This window comes from Astatotilapia calliptera, chromosome 1 (assembly GCF_900246225.1).
Source record: "Astatotilapia calliptera chromosome 1, fAstCal1.2, whole genome shotgun sequence".
NCBI lineage: Eukaryota > Metazoa > Chordata > Actinopteri > Cichliformes > Cichlidae > Astatotilapia > Astatotilapia calliptera.
Window position 1 is genome coordinate 30,988,372 of NC_039302.1, and position 20,039 is coordinate 31,008,410.

The following is a 20,039-nucleotide window of genomic DNA, read 5'->3' on the forward strand; positions in this document are numbered from 1 at the left end:
AGTTGAAAGGCTAACAAACCCTCCTGTGTCAGTGGCAGCTGAACTTCATTCGACCATGGCCTGCAATGACTTTGCCAAATTCTTCACAGACAAAATCCAAAAGATTAGACAAGCAATTGGTACATCAACAACAGATTCAGGATATGTACTGTGTCCACCGAAAAACTGTTTAAACACCATGAAACAGTTTTACCCTATTAACAGCAAAGACCTGGAGGACATCTTAGGTCAACTGAACTCCTCCTCTTGCTGTTTAGATGTCCTGCCAACAGGTTTTTTCAAAAAAGGTCTCAAAGACCTTGGAGTCAGACCTGTTACAGATCATCAACCTTTCTTTAATGTCAGGTGTGTTTCTAGAAGCACTAAAAACTGCTGTATTCAAACATATACTGAAAAAGTACAATCTTGACAAGACACAAATGAACAACTGAACAATTGAAAAAGCAGTTTCTCTACAGCTCAATTACTTCTTAAGACAGAATAACTGCTATGATACCTTCCAGTCAGGTTTTAGACATAACCACAACACTGAAACTGCTCTGACCAAAGTGTTTAATGACATATGTCTGAATACAGACAGTGGAAAAATGTCAGTCTTAGTTTTACTGGATCTCAGTGCAGCATGCGATACAGCTGACCACAACATATTACTCAAACGACTGGAGAACTGAGCAGGTCTTTCAGGAACTGTACTAAACTGGTTCAAAACATACTTAGAAAACAGGAAATACTTTGAATCAATAGGCAACTTCACATCTGAGCAGACAAGTATCACATGTGGAGTTCCACAAGGTTCCATCTCGGGACCCCTTCTGTTTAACATTTACATGCTCCCACTAGCACAGATTATAAAGAACAACAAAATAAACTATCATAGCTATGCAGATGACACACAAATCATCTGAGATCGAGGCCCTTTACAGGCTCTTGGTAAATGCATTGAGGAAATTAATGACTGGTTGCGCCACAATTTTCTCCAGCTAAACAAAAACAAAACTGAAGTAATAGTCTTTGGAGCCAAAGAAAAATGATTACAGGTCACCAGAGAACTTCAATCTATACACCTAAAAACCACCAACAAGGCAAAAAATTTGGGTGTAGTGATGGATGTAGACCTAAACTTAGAAAAACACATTAGGACAATAACAAAGTCAGTTTCCATTTTAAATCATGCTTTTTATTTGTTTTTGTTTTTTAATGTCTCTATAAAGCACTTTGAATCACCTTGCTGTTGAATTGTGCTATATAAATAAACTTCCCTTGCCTTGCCTTAACTAATTGAAATTATCCTCAGTGAAAAGAGGAGGAGTGTGTCACGGGGGTGGAACGGACTCAGGCGCAGACTGAGGTAGCACAGTTCAACGACACTTTATTAATCACACTGGTGCGCTATATACACGTGAAGGGAGGGGGGAAACACCAGGGTCCCGGGGATCAATAGGCTGGGGAGACACACTTCTTCGCACTCGCTCTGCTCCTCGTCCAAACAGTCTCCACACAAGCAGCTCAGCTCACTCTCCTACTCACGGGGTCCAGGAGTCACAAAGGGCTGATCCAGGTAAACGAGAGTTACTCAATATTCCAGCGACGAATAGTTCAGAGCCCCAGCCTTAAGAGCCAGAGAACTGCAATTTGCTCGAGATCAGCTGCAGGTGCATGGGCCAAGGGCAGGAGCCCAATCAGAGCTCCGCCCAGGCAGACAGGTAGGAGAGAGCGAGCGAGAGAAAAACAACAAACACTTGTGGCCACACTGGGCTGGCCGGGGAGGCACAGGGACCATGACAGAGTGCCTATGAATAGGTCCTACATTTCATTGTAAATTTCAGCTAATTAGAAACTTACCTGCTAAAATGTTTGGGAGACTGGGGTAAAACAGAGACAGAAAGAAAAAAAGTAGATACATGTTGTAATACTTGGTGTTGCAGGTTTTCATGCAAATTACATGTAATGATCAGCCGCTAGTGTCATGCAAACAAACTACCTGTTACATGTTTGGAATATTTGGGAACAGTTTGTCAGAAGCAGCAAGGCCAGTTATATGTAACACTATGACAGAAGTAAGGAGTAAGTATGGCACACACTAATATACAACTAATATATGGCAGTGTGTTCATCAATTTGTGTTTCTAAAATCAGTTTAGGTGGGAACAAAAATGCAATTGTTAGCAGAATGTGATAAAAACCTGTGTGACAGGAAACGTTTCCAAACTAGTCTGACTAGTGTGCATGTTTTCATTTTTACACCTACACAAGTAGAACTGCAAAGTAGGGTTTGCAGTTAGTCCCTGTCATAAGCAACAGAAGAAAAAAAAAGACCCAAAAGCAGACCCTGGAGACAAGATAAAGCAGAAATGGATGCACTACACAGCAAACAGAGATAAGACACTAACACACTTAACTTGACACAGAATGGTAAATGGCCTGTATTTATATAGCGCTTTACTAGTCCCTAAGGACCCCAAAGCGCTTTACATATCCAGTCATCCACCCATTCACACACACATTCACACACTGGTGATGGCAAGCTACATTGTAGCCACAGCCACCCTGGGGCGCACTGACAGAGGCGAGGCTGCCGAACACTGGCGCCACCAGGCCCTCTGACCACCACCAGTAGGCAACGGGTGAAGTGTCTTGCCCAAGGACACAACGACCGAGACTGTCCAAGCCGGGGCTCGAACCGGCAACCTTCCGATTACGAGGCGAACTCCCAACTCTTGAGCCACGATCGCCCCAGAAGAACACAAGGGCAAATAACACAAGTCTATACAAAATAAACCCTAAGTAAAATAGTAATGGGAATAAACAGGAACAGAAAAAAAAACTAAGACAAGGATGCGATGCAAAAACATACTAAGAAGCAAACAGAAGATCTGATAACAAATAAGAATATAATACCCCAAAAATGCAAAAGTCTGGATTTTGGGTTTTTGACCATGACAGTGCTTGTATTAATCCACTGTACCTGTCACAATGATAGATATCAAGAGCAAACTCGATTGCTGCCAGCTCACTCCACTGTTTTAACATGTCTTTTGGCACATATCTGACTACATATGATTTTAATGTTAGGAAAGCCACATCAGCATATTTCTTTTTTTGATCTCCTAATGTATTCTAACTTTTTCATTAAGTAGGAGTAAGCTGTTGAGGAACAGTTCCTGTATTTTACTATAAAGTTCAGCTAATTAGAAATGTCCCTGCTAAAATGTTTGGATGACAAAACAGCAGAGATTTAACACACAAAAAAACATGCAAAATACTTGGGGTTGAAGCTTTATGTGCAAAATGCACATCTACATTTTCTCAACTTAACTATTTACAATAGTGATTAAAAAAAAAGTCAGCTACTAGACCTATGCAAATAAACTACCTGTTATGTATTTAGAATGTTCTGGAACTTTTGTCAAAAGCAGCAAGCTCAGTTATGTCTCTGTAGTATAACAGAAGGAAATACTTTCCACACTGTATTTGAATAGAAACTAAGGAGACGTTTATCAGCAACACACACACACTTTTCAGTGTGTGTGTGTGTGTGTGTGTGTGTGTGTGTGTGTGTGTGTGTGTGTGTGTGTGTTTGTTAACTAAATAATGTGGCAGGGAACAAAAAGTAGACATATGTTCATTATTTGGGTGTTGTTTTTTGTATTGATTAAAAATGCCTTTTTTTTTTTTTGCTTATTTGCTTTGTGAAATCTGCCAGTTTTATTGGGTGAAGGAATGCTTACTTAAAGCACAGCCTGTCTCAGTCAACTATACGAGGCTGCAGATGTTCTCTCTGAGAGCTGTTACACCTCTGCCATTGTGGGCATAGGTTCAGAAAGCATTACTTATTCCCTTTCCGTGACCAAACCTTTCCAACTGCATCAAGAACTCAAACCCACACCTACTTGATCACAAACTTGATTTTGTTACCTGCCTGTTTGTTTCATATTCTCTATGATACTGCTCATGTTTGAACCTCTGACCCAATGAAAACAGGCTGCAGGCTTAGTATTGCCTTCCTGGTGATGTGTCTTAACTTACCACATGTTGGTAGATGCACATCTGTGGCCGTCAAATTCACATTCAGTATATTATGTTATACTTTATGCTTACTGCATACTGTATACTGGCCGTTTATTGATTTAGCAGAATTCTGATAAAACAGAAAGAAGAAGAAGAAGAAGAAGAAGAAGAAGAAGAAGAAGACTATATTAAGTCCAAAGAGCTTTGAACAGGATTGCTTTATGGTCAGAGGAGGATATTTACACTAAAGCCTTCCACGAAAAGCATGATTTAATTCAAAAAGGGAAATCACAATACCCTGGAACAGTGCGGTCATATACTAATAACAGCAGTCTCTCAAAAAGAGTTCTGGTTTCCTGTGAAGTCTCATTTTGTAATGACACCCCCACTTCAGCTGTTTTCTTGACATACCAGTGCAAAAAAACTCTCCCTTCTTGTTTAATGAAAAATAAATTAATAAATAATTTTTTGAAAAGTTATTTTCACAAGGCCTTAAATTAAACGGCCTACTACTTTTAAATGACCAACTTAAAATACATTAAGAGATCAATAAAAAGGGGGAAAAAAGAAAAATGCTGATGTTAATTTTGGTCCGTAAAGGAGGTTATGACAGGGACCAGTATCACTTGTGTAGGTGTGATATATGGTTTTGACAAAATGAAAGCATGCGCACTAGTCAGACTGGTTTGGAGACTTTCTGTCAAACTGCCTTTTATTAGATTCTGTCATGAGTCCCTGTAAAGATAACAATTTTTTCCCAGCGTAAACTAATGTTAGTAACACACATTAATGAACATGCTGCCATATATTAGTGGGCATGACTTGATGATAATTTAAAATGAGTTCTTTGCTAAGAACTGAACAATGTTCATTCCTTGAGATGGAGGCGGGGTGGTTATGTGTGAATGATGATAGGTCAGTGTTAAGTGACCTATGAATCCTTGTTCCAACCATTACAGGACTGAAAATGAGTGAAAAAACAGTTAATGTTGACCTAGACCTAGAGAAAGCCTGGAAAAGTATTGCTGAAGACCACTTTAAAAATTACCAGGACCACTGGCTTCTTATGAACAAAAAACAAAATATAAAGAAATAAGAGATGGTTCTGCATTCTTGCACAATACTGTAGTTTGAAAAGATTTCTTCATTGGATTAGATTAAAATGAAGGAAAAAAGGAATGTTTGCTGAAATAGTTTTAGCGATCTGAAAAAAAGAAAAAAAAAGAAAAGCTCAACTGCTCAAATTCACTCTAGATTTGGATCAATCTATTTTGCAAGCTATCAAAACAATCTGAAACTATACATCAACGTTTTTGCAGTGAAAGCACCACCTCTTGGTGACACACTGTAACTGAATAAAATGGTGGATTCATAGTGAAAGAAACTCATGATTTCCTTCCATCACAAGGTACAGTGAGTTTACTTGATGAGCATTTCACCAAGTGTACGACTTGTGTATGTTTATTGAGAAACCTGACTTCAGACACAAGTCAAAACTCTGTGTCTCTGCAGTACAATGTATACCGTAAATGTCGGGCTATAAGCCGCTACTTTTTGCACAAGCTTTGAACCCTGCGGCTTTTAGTCAGGTGCGGCTTTTCTATGGATTGTCCGTGATTTTTGTCATATCGTAAGAGGATTTGTTTTGTTTGTTCTGCTGTTGTACGGCACTACGTTGCCTGGCGGAAGGATCGGGGTTCAAGAGTGGTATGTTAGTCACATGTCCGTCCGCCAGGCAACGTAGTGCCGTACGAAGTAGCGCGAAAAACAAACTTCAAAGTAGCGCTACGCGTTCAGCGGGAGTCGTGGATGATGAGCGGCGATAAACTTGCAAGTTATGCCCAAAAAGCAAGTTATGCCCAACTCCACCGGTGGATTCTGACAGCGTGGAAAAGTGTGAAAACATCCACGATCACCAACGGATTTTGAAGGGCTGGACTGCTGCATGATGGAGAGGAGGACACCGCCACGGCCCTTCTGAGGGTGTTTGACTCTGACAATGAGGATTTCTTTGGTTTTGAAAGTGACAACGAAGGAGAGAAGAAGAGTGGATGACGAAGCCATCATGAGCCTGTTTGTATCCGACACTGGAGAAGAGGACTTTGGTGGTTTTAGTGCGGAAGAAGAGAAAGATGGTGAATGACTGACTTTTCTTCTTGTTAAAGCTGTGTCACTGCACCTGAGCCTAAAAGGTAGGCCGAATCTATTGTTCTGGTGTGCTGTAGGTTATTGTTATGTACTACATGTGCAAATATGTACCCATAACTTGTTTTTCAAAATATTAATAAAAGTGATGTCTCCAAACAGCCATCTCTTTCCTGACAATTCCCTTTGTGCATATTCTCTTACATATGATAAGTCAACATTGAAACACCTGCGGCTTTTGGTCAGGTGCGGCTAATGTATGTACAAAACAGGATTTTCCCCTGATTTTAGCTTGTGCGGCTAATATTTAGGTGCGCTTTATAGTCCGGGAAATACGGTACTTAAACTTAATATATAACAAATAACAATAACAAATATATAAAGCCTGATTCGAGTTTAACTATTTTACAGGAAATATTAAATGGTAATACAGAATGACTTTGAATGTGATTTCGTGGCCAACCTTGTTCCCTGGAGTGTCATTTGTAGCACCTGCTATAATTCCAGGCTTAAATAGCCTATGTGCAGTCACCTCAGATCTGATTAGGAACTGATTAATAGGAGTAGAATGGGAATGTAAATTTTTAATGACCCCATAAATTAATCTTTATTTGTATGAAACAGCGAAGACAAGGGTTAACTTTAGTTTTTTAAAAGACATCCACACTGAGCTTATAGTCAGACACTATTGCTTGAATGCTTAATCTTAAATATTAATAGGAGCCCCTCTTTAAAATTTAATGCAAAGCAGTTATGTTGAGGCAATAATACTCCACTACTTAATGTGCTACCCAGCAAGTGTATATAAAAAAAGACAACAGTTTAATTTTACTAAATAAGTTCATTAAGAAACAACATGGCTGAAAGCTAATGACTCATACCCAAATTTAATCCAATTTATCTGTTAGCCATAATACTTCAGAATTAGAGCACTCCAACTGTACACCCATACAAAACGTGAGCTTAAAGTCTTTTTCATTTTAAAATTGTTGGAAGAAATCACATATAAAAACAACGTGGCCACAAATCCTGCAAATAATCCTGCCTACAGCTGGTTGATTCTGCCTACATTTGTCGTATGGCAAAAAGCTATTTGAATTTAGCATTGCATATTTCCTCAGATTCTAAGGCCAGTTTTTAAGTACTTTTACTTTGTCAGGACTCCAAGTCATAATTATTTACATGCCAATTATACAAGAGAGCAAAACATGCAGTTTTTGTTGAGCTAAAGAACTCCTTTAAACCACTTCATAAAGTCACTCACTTGCCATAACTTTTCATTAAGTCAAAGAGGGAGCTGACAGACAATCATGTGCAGCTACAGTGTAATGAACTCTGTGTCTCTCCTTTTTATTAAAGTTTTCCTAAGGAGCTCTTTTGCAGGTATTAAGGAGGTGAATTCTTTTAGTTTTTAACCTTTCAAGACTGACGTAATTCTTAATGTCTTGTGTATTTTGCTCAAAGTAAATACACTGCTTCTTTGAAGGCATGTAGCATATGCAGCTGAATAAAAGATGTGATTTAAAGCACAGCAGCCCTGTGGCAATAACTAGTGTGATTTGATGCTGCACATCAATGATGTGTATAATATTAGCATTGGTAAGTGCCAATATAGTCTTCGAGAAAATCTTCCAGGCCACTATCAAGCAGTTTTCACTGGTATTTTTCTATTTTGCATTTATAATACTGTTGCTATTACTAGAGGCCCTCCTTTTTGAATTTTTATGCAGAAGCAACAAGTTAATACAGTTGGGAGCATATTTTGCACACATAAAAAATGCACTTTATATAACTGACATTTTCTAGCTAAGTAAGAGATGATACTGGTTAAATAAAAGGTATCATCAGCTGATCCAGAAAATGACTCATTTCTAAAGCTAGTCAGTCTGTTTTAAACCCTATTTAAGATAATATTAGGGGAATATTCCAGACCATGTCCACAAACTGGGTGGATATTTTTTTTATATAATGCTAGTTAGCTGTCTCAACCTATGGTTGCTGGAATAGGCTCCAACACCCCCTTGACCCTGATGGGGATAAGTGGAAGAGAATGAATGAATAGCTAGCTAATAAAATAGCTAGTTTAATTTCAGTTTCATCTAAAAAAAATTTTTAAGATGCTTAGTATTTGGCCCTAGCTAAAATTTTACCATTGTTTGAAATTGTCGTAATAAAAAGCCAGATAAAAGATGAGCATTTATACCCATATGCATTTGTACCTAAAAAATCTGCCTTTAGAGAACACAGTCTTCCAAGAATAGGACACTAAAGGCTTTCTGGTCAAAATACAACCTTAAACAATTTAAAAAAAAAACACACGACTTATGTTGTGAAATTTTAATATAAGCAAATATCTTTTCCTAATATATGACATCACAATGTTGAAATTGTTTAGCTGCAATGATGGTTGGGGCAGTATAATATTATATGATAATATTTATATTATAATTAAGTAACATCACCAACAAAACAATATCAGATAGTCTTTGTGGCAAATTGTCTGGCCTCCAGTATCTCTTTCAATTATCTTGAATGTTAGTGTCAGTCATGTATGAGACTTGCTCATTGAACCATATGATGACGACAGTGATGATTCTGACTGTATGGAACTTTTCAGGACAGAGTTTCAGGACTGAGGCTGTTGTGCTTTAGAATAAACAGTAAGTGAAGCTGGTAATGGATGTTAAATTTTACCCTTTAGCAGTTTTACGTACCATCCACAGCGAATACTGCTGATTTCAGTGCTAGAACACTTTTCTGCCTAGTTTTGATTCAGCTGCTACACACTGAGAATTGTGACTACTTGTGGCTACATGGGATTATGGAAGATCAAAGTGTCTGGTTTGAGTAAGGTGGCCAGCTGGAAACATCACAGAGACTTTCTGTACTTGCTTGAAACCTCTGCCCTGGTCAATATATACTCATCCCACGCCACAACCACACCCCAACCCAAAAAATCCTTTAATCTTCAGTCACCAATTTTACAGCCTTCCTCTGAGCAGATGATTGGAAATGGACACTGATGTGATTTCACTGGCAAGGAAATCAGGTAAGTGCATTCATTAGTCATATGAGGCATCCTGCAGGGTCAAAGAGGGCAGAGAGTGTGGGTAATTAAATGTGGTAAATGAAAGTCTAATTGAATGAGCGACCCTTTGCCTGTGGTTCTTGTTTAATCATATGGAGAGAAAAAATAACAAAAATGGGATTCATTTTCTTTTATGAGGGTGGATGTAATTATGGCAGTGCAGGAATTAATCACTTAACAATAAACATTAAATAACAATCAAGGTAGATGTGTTTGTATTGACTCAATTAAAGCAGGAATTCAAGGACTGAATAATAAACAGTTCAATGTAAATGAAACTCTAAAACACCAGATAATATCTGACAATAGAAGGATTTACCTCTAACAAATAATATTAAAATGCATTGTGTCAACAGTGAATTTGTAGCAAATGCACCCTAAAAATGATGGCCTTGTCCATTCATTAAAGTAATATAACACTGCCATGCTGTATTGACTAATTTGGTAATAATTCTTGAGAGGATGTAGGGAACTTTTTCCTTTTCCTTTTTGATGATTGATATTCTGCTAAATCTCAACAAAACTAAATCTCACATAACACAGCCACCATATGGTCTATTGTAGGATCATCGTGTGATGAACAATGTACATAATTAATCACTAAGCTACTAAGAAATGTGGTCTAAATAGAAAATATAAAGTGAACTGCACTTATATACTGTACCTTATAAAAAGCCATCTGATCACAAACAATCAATCCGTATACATTATTTAAAAATTACACCGGATTTTTACGTAATTCAAAGGAATATCTTTCAGACAACTTAACAAAGTCTGGTTACATTGAAATGATTGCTATTGTTGCCCTATGAATACAATATTTCAAAAAGAGCTGTGTGAAGTAGGTGCTGATTAAAGGGATTTGAATTGTATTTAAGACATTGTGAATAGTGAAAGAATGTTATGGGAGGCTGATGAAATGATTTAATGCATTTAATCAGCACACTATTGATAATTTACAAAGTCTTTCCTTGCATGGACCTGCAGCTTATTTTTATATACTTTTTATAAGCAATTCCAAAACTTTTCACAATCTAAATTATATAGAAGTTCTTTAACTTTTAATCACTGATTTCAATTCTTTTTAATCGAACTACGTAAAAAATGAAGGCTTGAATGCGTTGTCAAGTCTTAAATGAAGTTCTTGGAGAGTAAGATTTGTGGAATTAACTCAAGCTGCAAAACTCTGGCCTGAGCTGCAACCTGGTTCCAGAAGGGTTAACATCTTAGGTGCCCTGTGGTGTGGTGAGGTGCTGGCAGCAAGTATGGCCATGTCCTTCCATGGACTTCCAGGCACCATGCTGTCTTTGACCTCAAAAAGCAACTGCCTCGATATCAGCCACTGAAACAGTAACCTTGTCAGCCCAGGACAAGAAGCTGCTTCTAACCCCTGGGGTTCTATGAGTTAATCCACGTCCTCCAAACTTTTACAGAAAACCCCAGATGAAACTGCTTCTCCTCAACTGTTTTTTTCTGCTCCAAGATAAACGAGCACTGTCACTTCTCTGCACATAGTGTGGTAGCAACAAGGGCAGTGACTCTCAGAGAAATACTGAGATCATAAGCCAACCCCTGAGCATCCCTGCCCCCAAATAATATTCTGTTTTCAATTCATCAGCCTGTCTTCTTTATGGATTTGATTTCCAGGTGACAGGTATTTGTGCACTTATAACGTGGAACATAACGGCCTTCACCGATACTCCCTAATCAAGATTTAGAACCTTTTTTCATGTTCTTCACTAAAATGCTTGAGCAATTACTATATTGTATTTAAGACATCCAGAAAGACAAGAAATCAGTGATTTACCAGTAGTCACAGGACTGCATGGTGTAATTAGATCTCTGCTGCTTTTATTGTGGTTTCAATCATTGCCCAAGGATAAACCATTTATAGACCTAACCCTTTTCAAAATGATACCTTAAATTTAATGACACTTGTAAAAAAAAGATCGCACTGGATTCAGTGGAAAATCCCTGATTGCAGATGCACTGTTAAGTGTCCCCATCAACAACTATTGATTAAGGTATTTTATCTATAACTGCAGAGGAGTCACAGGCCTGATGATCCCCTCCGCTTACACTGAGTGCTACAGTACAAACAGCAGTGAGATAGTGGCCATAGGAGGATAGGATCATTCTGCTGATTGGATTTACAATGACAAACATGTTTCTCATTTGATTTTCTCTGGGCTGCTTGCCATCCGTTGCTTGATAGACGTGCTCTGTATCTGTGTACGTGCTTCTGTTATTGTTCAGAGATATTCGAGTTGGCATAAATGTTCTCTCTCTCACACACACACACACTTTTCTCACTCTCTGTTTCATCTGTCCCTCACTTTCCCTCCTGCATCTCACATAACAAGATGAACATTTTCACTTTCTCTCCTTACTCAGAATCCTCTCCATGCCACCTCCCCCTAATCCTTTCATGGAAGTGACTCACATTACAGCATTCTTCAGTTTAATGCACTTTAATAGCATTAATATCTGCTTTTGCCTCTTCAGCTGCAATAAACACCCCTTACATCTTAAGAAAGCAGCTTAAGAGCAATTGACATGGCTAGTGTACCAAAACAGAAACGTACCTCGGGTGAAAAGCAGAATAACTCATTGTTAAAGAGTAATCTGCTTTTTTTAAATGCATTGGCACTGGCTCCGCACAGCGTGGCACATAGTGTACTGTAAACAGACACTGAGGGAGCTTAGACAGCCTGCTCCCTGTAGTCCTTCCTACTCACTCTCACAGTGTGGAGGAGGCCTGCAGATACGGGAAGAACAAGCGTCCCTGCCACCTTCTGTGCCACCCATGTTGCTGCTGCAGTGACAGCCAAGGTCAGCTCAGGAATGACAGAGGCCTCCTGCACGGAGATAAGACTCTCACAAACATCTGAACCACAGTGCCACTCTTCGAAGGAAAGCGAATCCTGCACTTGAATTATTCATATGGGTCTCCCTCACCCTAAATAACAGCCGGCAAGCATTGTTTGACATCCCGAATGAATAATTAAGGGCTGACCTTTTGTTCCCATTAGAGGTGATAGGTTGATAGTACCATACTTTGCGGGTAAGGCTGTTAGATGATGTGAAAGTGCTGTGTGCAAGAACTATGAATTCTTTGTATGAAAATGAGTCAATAAGCATAAGCAGTGATGCTAAGAAAGTGACACATCACATCTCTGTGGAATGCACTGATGTACAAAGACATAGATACAATCTCTGCTGATTGTTTCTATAAAGCATAGCCTGAAGTCAGTCTTTGCCATTGCTTTCATGTTCTCATAAGAATTGTGCCATAGTTTGTCCCTAACATATCAAAAGAATTTTCATGATGCCATCCTAGACCTTATAATCAGCTCTACGAATCAGAAATTACACATTAACAGAAAATCAATCCCAGTTTGGCTTGCTTGCAGTGACTGATGGTCTATTTCCCAATTTTGTATCTCAAAGAGGTCATGAATCATAAATCCTGACCACAACCCAGTCTATAAAGTAGAGTCAAAATGTTTGAAGTGGAATGCTTGAAGAAAAGCTAACATAGCATGGCTAATACTCTTTGGAAGCATCTGAATTGTCATTTAATGCAAAGAGTTGGTAAAGTGAATGAGAATGTCACTTTTGTGACAAATATTTCTGGCCAAGATACTAACCCCAAGTTGCCCGTATGAATGTGTGCGAATGTTAGAGAGAAAGAGCATACAAAAAAAGGTGCTTGTGTGAATGAGGCAAGTTGTGTAAAGCGCTTTGAGTGCTCAGATAGAGTAGAAAAGCGCTATGAACCATTTGCCATCTGAGTCTCATCTGCTCCACTCTGTGTCTGTGAGGAGGGGCACACACAGTGACACAAACACACACACAGCAGAATAAGTGAGGAGAGGAACAAAATTTCCCACTTAGATCAAATAAAGAGTGAAAAATAAATTAGGTGTATCATACATACAGCTATCTTTTTCATAAAGAGTTTGTGGCCTCAATAACTATTTAATAATTTTCAGTTTTGTAAATTTGTATATCCAATTTTTCCCAACTATATTTAATTCAAATCTGAAATTGTCTTAAAAGTAAGAGAGTAATGTCCATCTCAGGACTAAAACTTATCTTTTCAACGCTGGTATCACAATCATGGAACAGGGATAAAAGCTATATGATATGCAGGCTGTAATCAGTTGAGCCATATTATCCAATGCCTGCCACTAAATCTTTTTCTTCTTGTTGACTGAGCATTTATACACTGTGTTGTCCTTCCTTCAGCCCAAAGATGAAATAATTGGGAGAATTTAACACATCCCATCCATTATTTTAAGAAAGCATTTAGAGCACACTAATGAGCCACACTGCTGCACTGGATGGCACCTCCGTCTGGTAAGGAAGGGACAGACTTATGAAACTGGCTGTTATGCTATATTTGTATTATTTTCATGTTTGGCAATACATCTTCAACAATAATGTCAGTGAGTGAACACAATGTGCAAACATATTGATTAAATCCTTCTTCAGGGTGTGATACAGACTCACAGCGTGCCTGGGTATTGAGAGGGGAGACAAATTATTGGTTTTGACATTTTCATGTTTTTATTTTTATTTATTTGTTTTTTTGCAAAAGTGAGAAATATGGAATAAAGGAAGAATAATAGAAGATTGAGCAAAGCCCCTTTATTTGTTTCTTATATAGAACTTTTTGCACACAATGCTTCTTTTACTGAACTGGGCTGAAGGAACGGATTTCGGTTCCTTCACAGTGTAAAGAAGAAAACCAGAGCTGCAGTAGAGCCGCAGTGACACACTCAAGGAGAGAGCGACTCAGAGGCGAGCACAGATTCCTAGTTTAAGAAGTGAGAGAGAGACTGGGTGCTGTAGACAGACCATATTTATAGCCAGGGATAGGAATAATTCATTGTGATCAAAGTGCAGATCATGCTCCATTCCATCACGGAGCAGATGTGGCAGAATAAAAAGAGCATGCTTTCTCTCCATCTGCTCTCTAGCGGCTTCCCAAATGGAAACAGTGAGGCAAAGTTATCTCTGTGAAGCCGTTGTGTGTTTGTCGTCATGTGCTCTGTGCGCATTCTCAGGTGGCTTTTACTTCAGAAGGAGAATGTGTTACATCAAAGATGTAAAATGTGCTGAAAAAAGGATTTAAAAAAAAAAGCCTGACACATGCAACAGATCTTCTCCATCATAGTGGGGCGTGAATATCAGATTATGACCTTTGAGAAAGAGGTCATCTGCCTGGAGCCTTTTGCCATAAAGCATATACTCAGAGAACACTGAAAGTCACATTGCTGCTGAACGAGTGTGTGAAAAATGGTAAAACGCAGAGTCAGAGGTTAGAGCTGGCTGAATGAAATGCTGAGATACTTTTTTCCAATTGAGGTAAAATTCCATTTTACTTGTTTTTCCACGCAGCCTTCATACACCTCTTAGTATCATCAGTGAATACTAGCATCAGTATTAACCCTCTCAGGCTCAAATTAAACTTTTTGTTGCTAATTCACAACCAAGACCTGCAGTGGTACTTCTGAGTAAAAAAAAATCATAAAATATGTATGTGGGGTAATCAGGTTGTTAGTTTTTAACTGTTGCAAATCGGCAATGCCTGCCTCGAGAGGGTTAAGACCACCCATGTACAACACTCTCCTCGCAAATACAAAAGCAAGCATCCAATCAAACCAGTGTTTCTCTCACCCTTCATACTCTCATTTTCCAAGGGACACACGTGTTCCTTTTTCTTCCTCTTATTTTGTTTGTCTTTTTTTTTACTGAGTAATGCTTTCTCTGCAATCATACACAAGCACAAAGATACACACATGCCTGCTTCTTCCAGTTTCATTTTCTCTCCCTCCCACACACCGACACATACACACAAGTGCCTGTTTCTTTTTTCTTTCATTTTCTGTCTCCAACCCTTTCTGCTTCTGTCCCTTCAACACTCTCACTCACACACAGACACACACACACAGCTAGAGAAATACACAGTTGCATACATACACTAGCACCAGCACACAGACATGCAAGCTCCTTCATCTTCTCTTTCATTTCTTCTTCCACCCACACTTTTCCTATCACTACTTCCATGCATGCGAGCACACACAGAGGCGCCTGTACCATTTGCTCTCAGTTTCTCTCTCTCGCTCTCTCTCACTCACCCTTTCTCTCCCAAACCACTCCTTCAATACACACACACCCTCACATACTGTATATCCCTCTTTCTTTCTATCGTTTACTGTTTCTCTCATCCCGTCTGCCTCCCACAATCACGTACACACACCACCGGCAGTCCAGCTTCCCGTACACCCAGCTGGGCTTGGACAGCACTCTTCCTCTGGCCTCTCTTGGCCATCTGGAGTGCAATGTCCCTGCTCTGCTGGTCCTCTGCCAGCCACTGAGCCTCCCAGGATGAACGCAGCACCTTCAAGCACAATTTGTACGCGTCAAAGCTCTGCTGTGTGTCCAGTGACCCAGCTGAGTGAAGTCATTGAGTCTTGCATTTCCCACCTCAAAAGAGACTCATTCTGCTTTGATGACACCTGCACTCCCAATCTCTCTCGATGGAAGACGGCACAGTAATTGATTAAAGCTGCTGAGCAACCTTACTGGCAATTACAACTCTGTTTATTATCTTGTGGAGGGTCTGAATCTTTGCATGAAGAATGAATAACAAATTCTGACACAGAGGTCAAGTACTTCATTCAGCCTTGCAGGTACAAATACACCTGCCTTCTGCTCAGATTGTAAAGACATGTTAGAGTTAGGGAGAGAGGATAACAGCTCTTCTAGTAAAAATATACAAATAATAACAAACTATCTATTAAAGAGCCACAGAACACAAAAAAGCTGTGTGTGTAAATTTTTAGCTAGCCATCCAGTTTTAAAAGCTTATCAGCCATAGCTTTAAGTTCTGAGTAGTCTCCTTCAACACCGCAAAAAGTCCTCTGACTTTGTAGGATATTGACTTAGTGTCTCAAATACAAGAACGTGCCTTTGAAATTAAGGCGTGCCTTTTGAAATTAATCACAACTTAGGTTTTTCCACCTCAAAGAGGCTTTGTTCTGCTTTGATGACACCCACGCTCCTTCTCAGTCCAACAAGGTACTTGATTAAAGCAAGTAAGTCACAGCTCTTGCAATTACAACACTCTACAAGCTCTTTCAGATGTTAAACTTTTAACTGACCACATGGTTTGAACATGCAGTCTCTTATACAATCAGTTTACAACATTTTATTGGTCTGATATGATATTGTTTATTCAGATTTCTTTGGACAGTGCACTGGAAACATCAAGCATTTGAAAGCCACCACAAACCTTAAAGTTATGTTAGGGATGATTATGTTAGAACAATCTCTTTTGTGCTATAAAAGTGACATAACCCAAAAATACAGCCCTGAAGCCAGTTAGCGAGCAGCGGCTATTTTTATGGTCTAGTGAACACACCAATCTTAATGTGACACTTGAACAACAGCACACAATCTTTTTTCACTTGTTTCTATTTCCTGGTTATAGTCCAGCCACATTTTAACGTGATATAACAAAGGTAATCTACTCATAATAGTGGTATGAATTTCTAAACCTCAACACAACTTTTAAAGTTTTCCCTTACAAACACTGAATGTGAATTGAGTTTTGAGGCACATAGTCATGGTATGAAACAAACAAACAAACAACAACTACAACTACTGTACAGGTACCAGCAGCAAAATGAAAGACCAGCACAAACTCCTGCTGTTCCAACAGAAAGCGCCATTACTAAGTACAATGTTTCCCATGCTGCAGTGGTAAAGTATATGCTGTGTTTTCTCACTCTAATAATACATGTTTCAAAGAAGGAGTGATGTGTGAAAATGTCTGACAGCACAGAAAACTAAGTGCACAAGCAGTTATAAAGCTATGTTTTCATCATTTTTAAACACTTTCTGAAGTAAGTAAACTCTCTAGTGCACTTGAACCTAAGGGTAAATTAACGCAATATAGAAAACGAAGTCCCTCGAGCTTTTAAAACAACAATAAGGGGGAAAGAATTTAAATCAGATTAAATTTAGAAAGTGTCTAATACTGACAAGCATAAAGGACAGACAAACTGCAATACGTTTCCACAGCTGGAGAATGTAAGCTAAACAATCTAAAGACGCATTGATTATGAAACTTTGTTGCTATGGTAAAATCGGACCAAACTTTAAAATAAAACGTACGCATCAGAAACTCGGGGCAACAGATAAAGACGCGATTAAAAAAACGGACGCTGGTTCATGTGTGGCCGTGATACAGACATAAATGAAAACAGCGTATCTTCATTACATTGTAAGGCACTGTACATCACTGCACTTACCTTGCCACGGCTCCTCAATACAATGAAGCTCAGAAGCAGGTGACGAAGTGAGAGGTTCCTCCTCTTGTTCACTAGTTGATCAGCCAAGTCTCTGTTTCAGCACCACGGAAAGCGCGTCCGCCTCTTTGGGGAAATGATGCAAGTTTACGGTTAATGCCGTGAAAGCATTGAATGTGCACACTGAACACGTCTCCTTCAAGTTTGATGCCACCTCGTCGACTCTTTTGCTGGAGCAAACATCACTCTCCTTGCCTGACGCTTTTAGGATGAGTATGGCCAATCATAATGCATCTCACTCTTCACTCTCACATCTTTGCGCATCCCCAAAGAGTCTCCAAGGACCGGTTCTCTGTCTGCCTCTGGGCGGGCACAGCTGCGGTAACGGTGATTTTAAGAGGGGCTTCTCCTGCTAGTGCAGCACATCTTCATTTGCGGTCTTCTCTTTGTCTTCACGGCGATGATACTGATAAAGATGGGGCTGCAAATTTTCACGCGCGCATCGTCTGGTAACGGGAGCGGAGCGGAGGGAGCCGGGAGCAGGAGGAGTGTCTCTGACGATCCGAGTTCATTAAAGACTCTTCTAATATGGATGAGCTACGCGTCTCATCGTTATTATTACCCTTCTTTTCTTACCAAGGGATGGGAACATGGCGCTGAAACTGTAAACTGTACGATATGAGCTGCGATAGTAAATGCGACTCGGCTACAGTAGAGGCGGCATAGAGTTTGATTCTCCTTTATCAGAGATACGAGACTGAGCTATATTAATTTATTGAAGTCCAGGATTATTGATACTCATTCTTTATTAAGAAATCATTAACAATAATGCAGTAAAAGTGCCACGTTGTCAATTTGTGTATGAGTTTGTTTGTGTCTGAGAATGACTTTCTGACTTTCAGATTACGGATTAGTGATAACGTTTAACTGAGGACACAGTCTGGATTTTTTTCCTTCTAAATCCTGCGTTTTCTAGACAAATAGGCCTAACATGACTGCTGTTTTCACTGCTGGGGAAAAGTTATTGACATGACCCAAAACAAAAAAAAAGATACAAACAATAAAAACAAGAGAAAAACTGTGTTTTTTTTGTGAGAATTAGTTATTTTATAAGTATATGGTTGTCTATGCCACTTAATTAAGTCACTGATATAGCCTTTTCCAGAAATAATCCTGTTGTTGGCTGACATTAAAATATCTTTTGGTGGTCTTCCTGCTCAGTGTACAGTTGACTGATTTTAGGTCCGGTTAGTCTTTTCATTGTGAGAAGATCAAGGTGCCACTTCAACAAGTTGGCATACTAAATTAAGCTAGTTTAAAATATCACAGCCCCCAGCCAGTGCGCATTCATCAGCCTCAAAAAAGCACACACGGTAAGCTATTTAATCTTGCACTGATTTGAACTAAAAGATTTTGCCCAGTCATTTTCTCTGAGAAAAAAAGGATTCATAGTTGGAAAAAATAGAGCTTTAATGAAAAGAAAAAAAGCCCCGTGGGATGGATATCAAAAGCCAGTGGATGTGCATAATTTATCTCAGACTATTTCATAAAGCCCTGCAGAAGGGATTTTTAACCTGGTTTTTTTTTTTACTATTATGAAAAAACCCTTCTAATATTAGCACTGCTCACTTAGCTCTACTGAGGCAGAATGTTTTCGAGTTTTGTTTCCTAAATGACAGCCATGTGAAAACCTCATTTCACAATCCTTTGAAAATCTATGACACCACTGTCATTTAAATCTCAAAGTGCCAAACATGCTCACGGTTATTATCTGACATGATCACGGAATTTATGTAAAGCAATATTTAATTGTCACTATTTCCATCTGTCATGTTTACAAACACAAGTTGAGCATTTAATCTTGAGACAACAAACATCCTGTATTTTGACTGTGTTGTAAAGTAGCTTATATGAAATATTTCAAGTGCAGTGGGCTGTGAACAGTGCTCTTGTTCAGATAAATATTACACATCCTTGCACACGTCACTGTGGCTTTGTGAGAACGTGGCCTTATATCAGGGTGTGGCTGCAAGGAAGCTTGTGAGGCTTCAACCGGCACAGCTGACACATTAACTTGCTCCTCCTGACTTGAGCACATCCCCCTCTGCTGGTGTTTGGCAGCAAAGAAAATTCTTCTCTTGACTTGATTTGGCTGCAAGGACTCTGGGTACAAGTCCAAGAACACTAATTCAGACCCACAGGAAGGCTTTTCTACCACTGCAGCACATGCAGGGTTTATTGTGAAGCCTTTTTTAAATTACAAAGCTGCTGCATGTATGTGGGACAAAACATCGCCGTAGTGCTGAAGATCTAAGACGCACCAGCACAGCAGCTGCAGCTTGTCTCTGGTGGGACTGTGGGCCATTTGTTGTGTGGGGTATCAGCAGGCCTGACTAGAAAATAAGCTGAAAATGATCAGTGTTGCCTATTTTGTAGCAGCAAGGGTGGGAAATCTCTGTATGGCTATGAAATACATC

The 20,039-nt window shown here is 39.2% G+C and overlaps 1 protein-coding gene across 3 annotated transcripts in view; it reads right to left on the reverse strand.

Annotated features, from left to right (window-relative positions):
* chst8 (carbohydrate (N-acetylgalactosamine 4-0) sulfotransferase 8) overlaps positions 1 to 18,607 on the reverse strand; it is a 179,793-nt gene extending 161,186 nt beyond the window's left edge. For 2 of the 3 annotated variants that reach the window (XM_026174185.1, XM_026174159.1), the window contains exon 1: positions 17,566 to 18,607. The gene's annotated coding sequence lies outside the window, so the exon portion shown is untranslated. Of the gene's footprint in view, positions 1 to 1,842; positions 2,429 to 17,565 lie in introns of those variants that run through there. The other variant, XM_026174177.1, reaches the window with a different exon arrangement.
* Between the last annotated feature and the right edge of the window lie 1,432 nt (positions 18,608 to 20,039).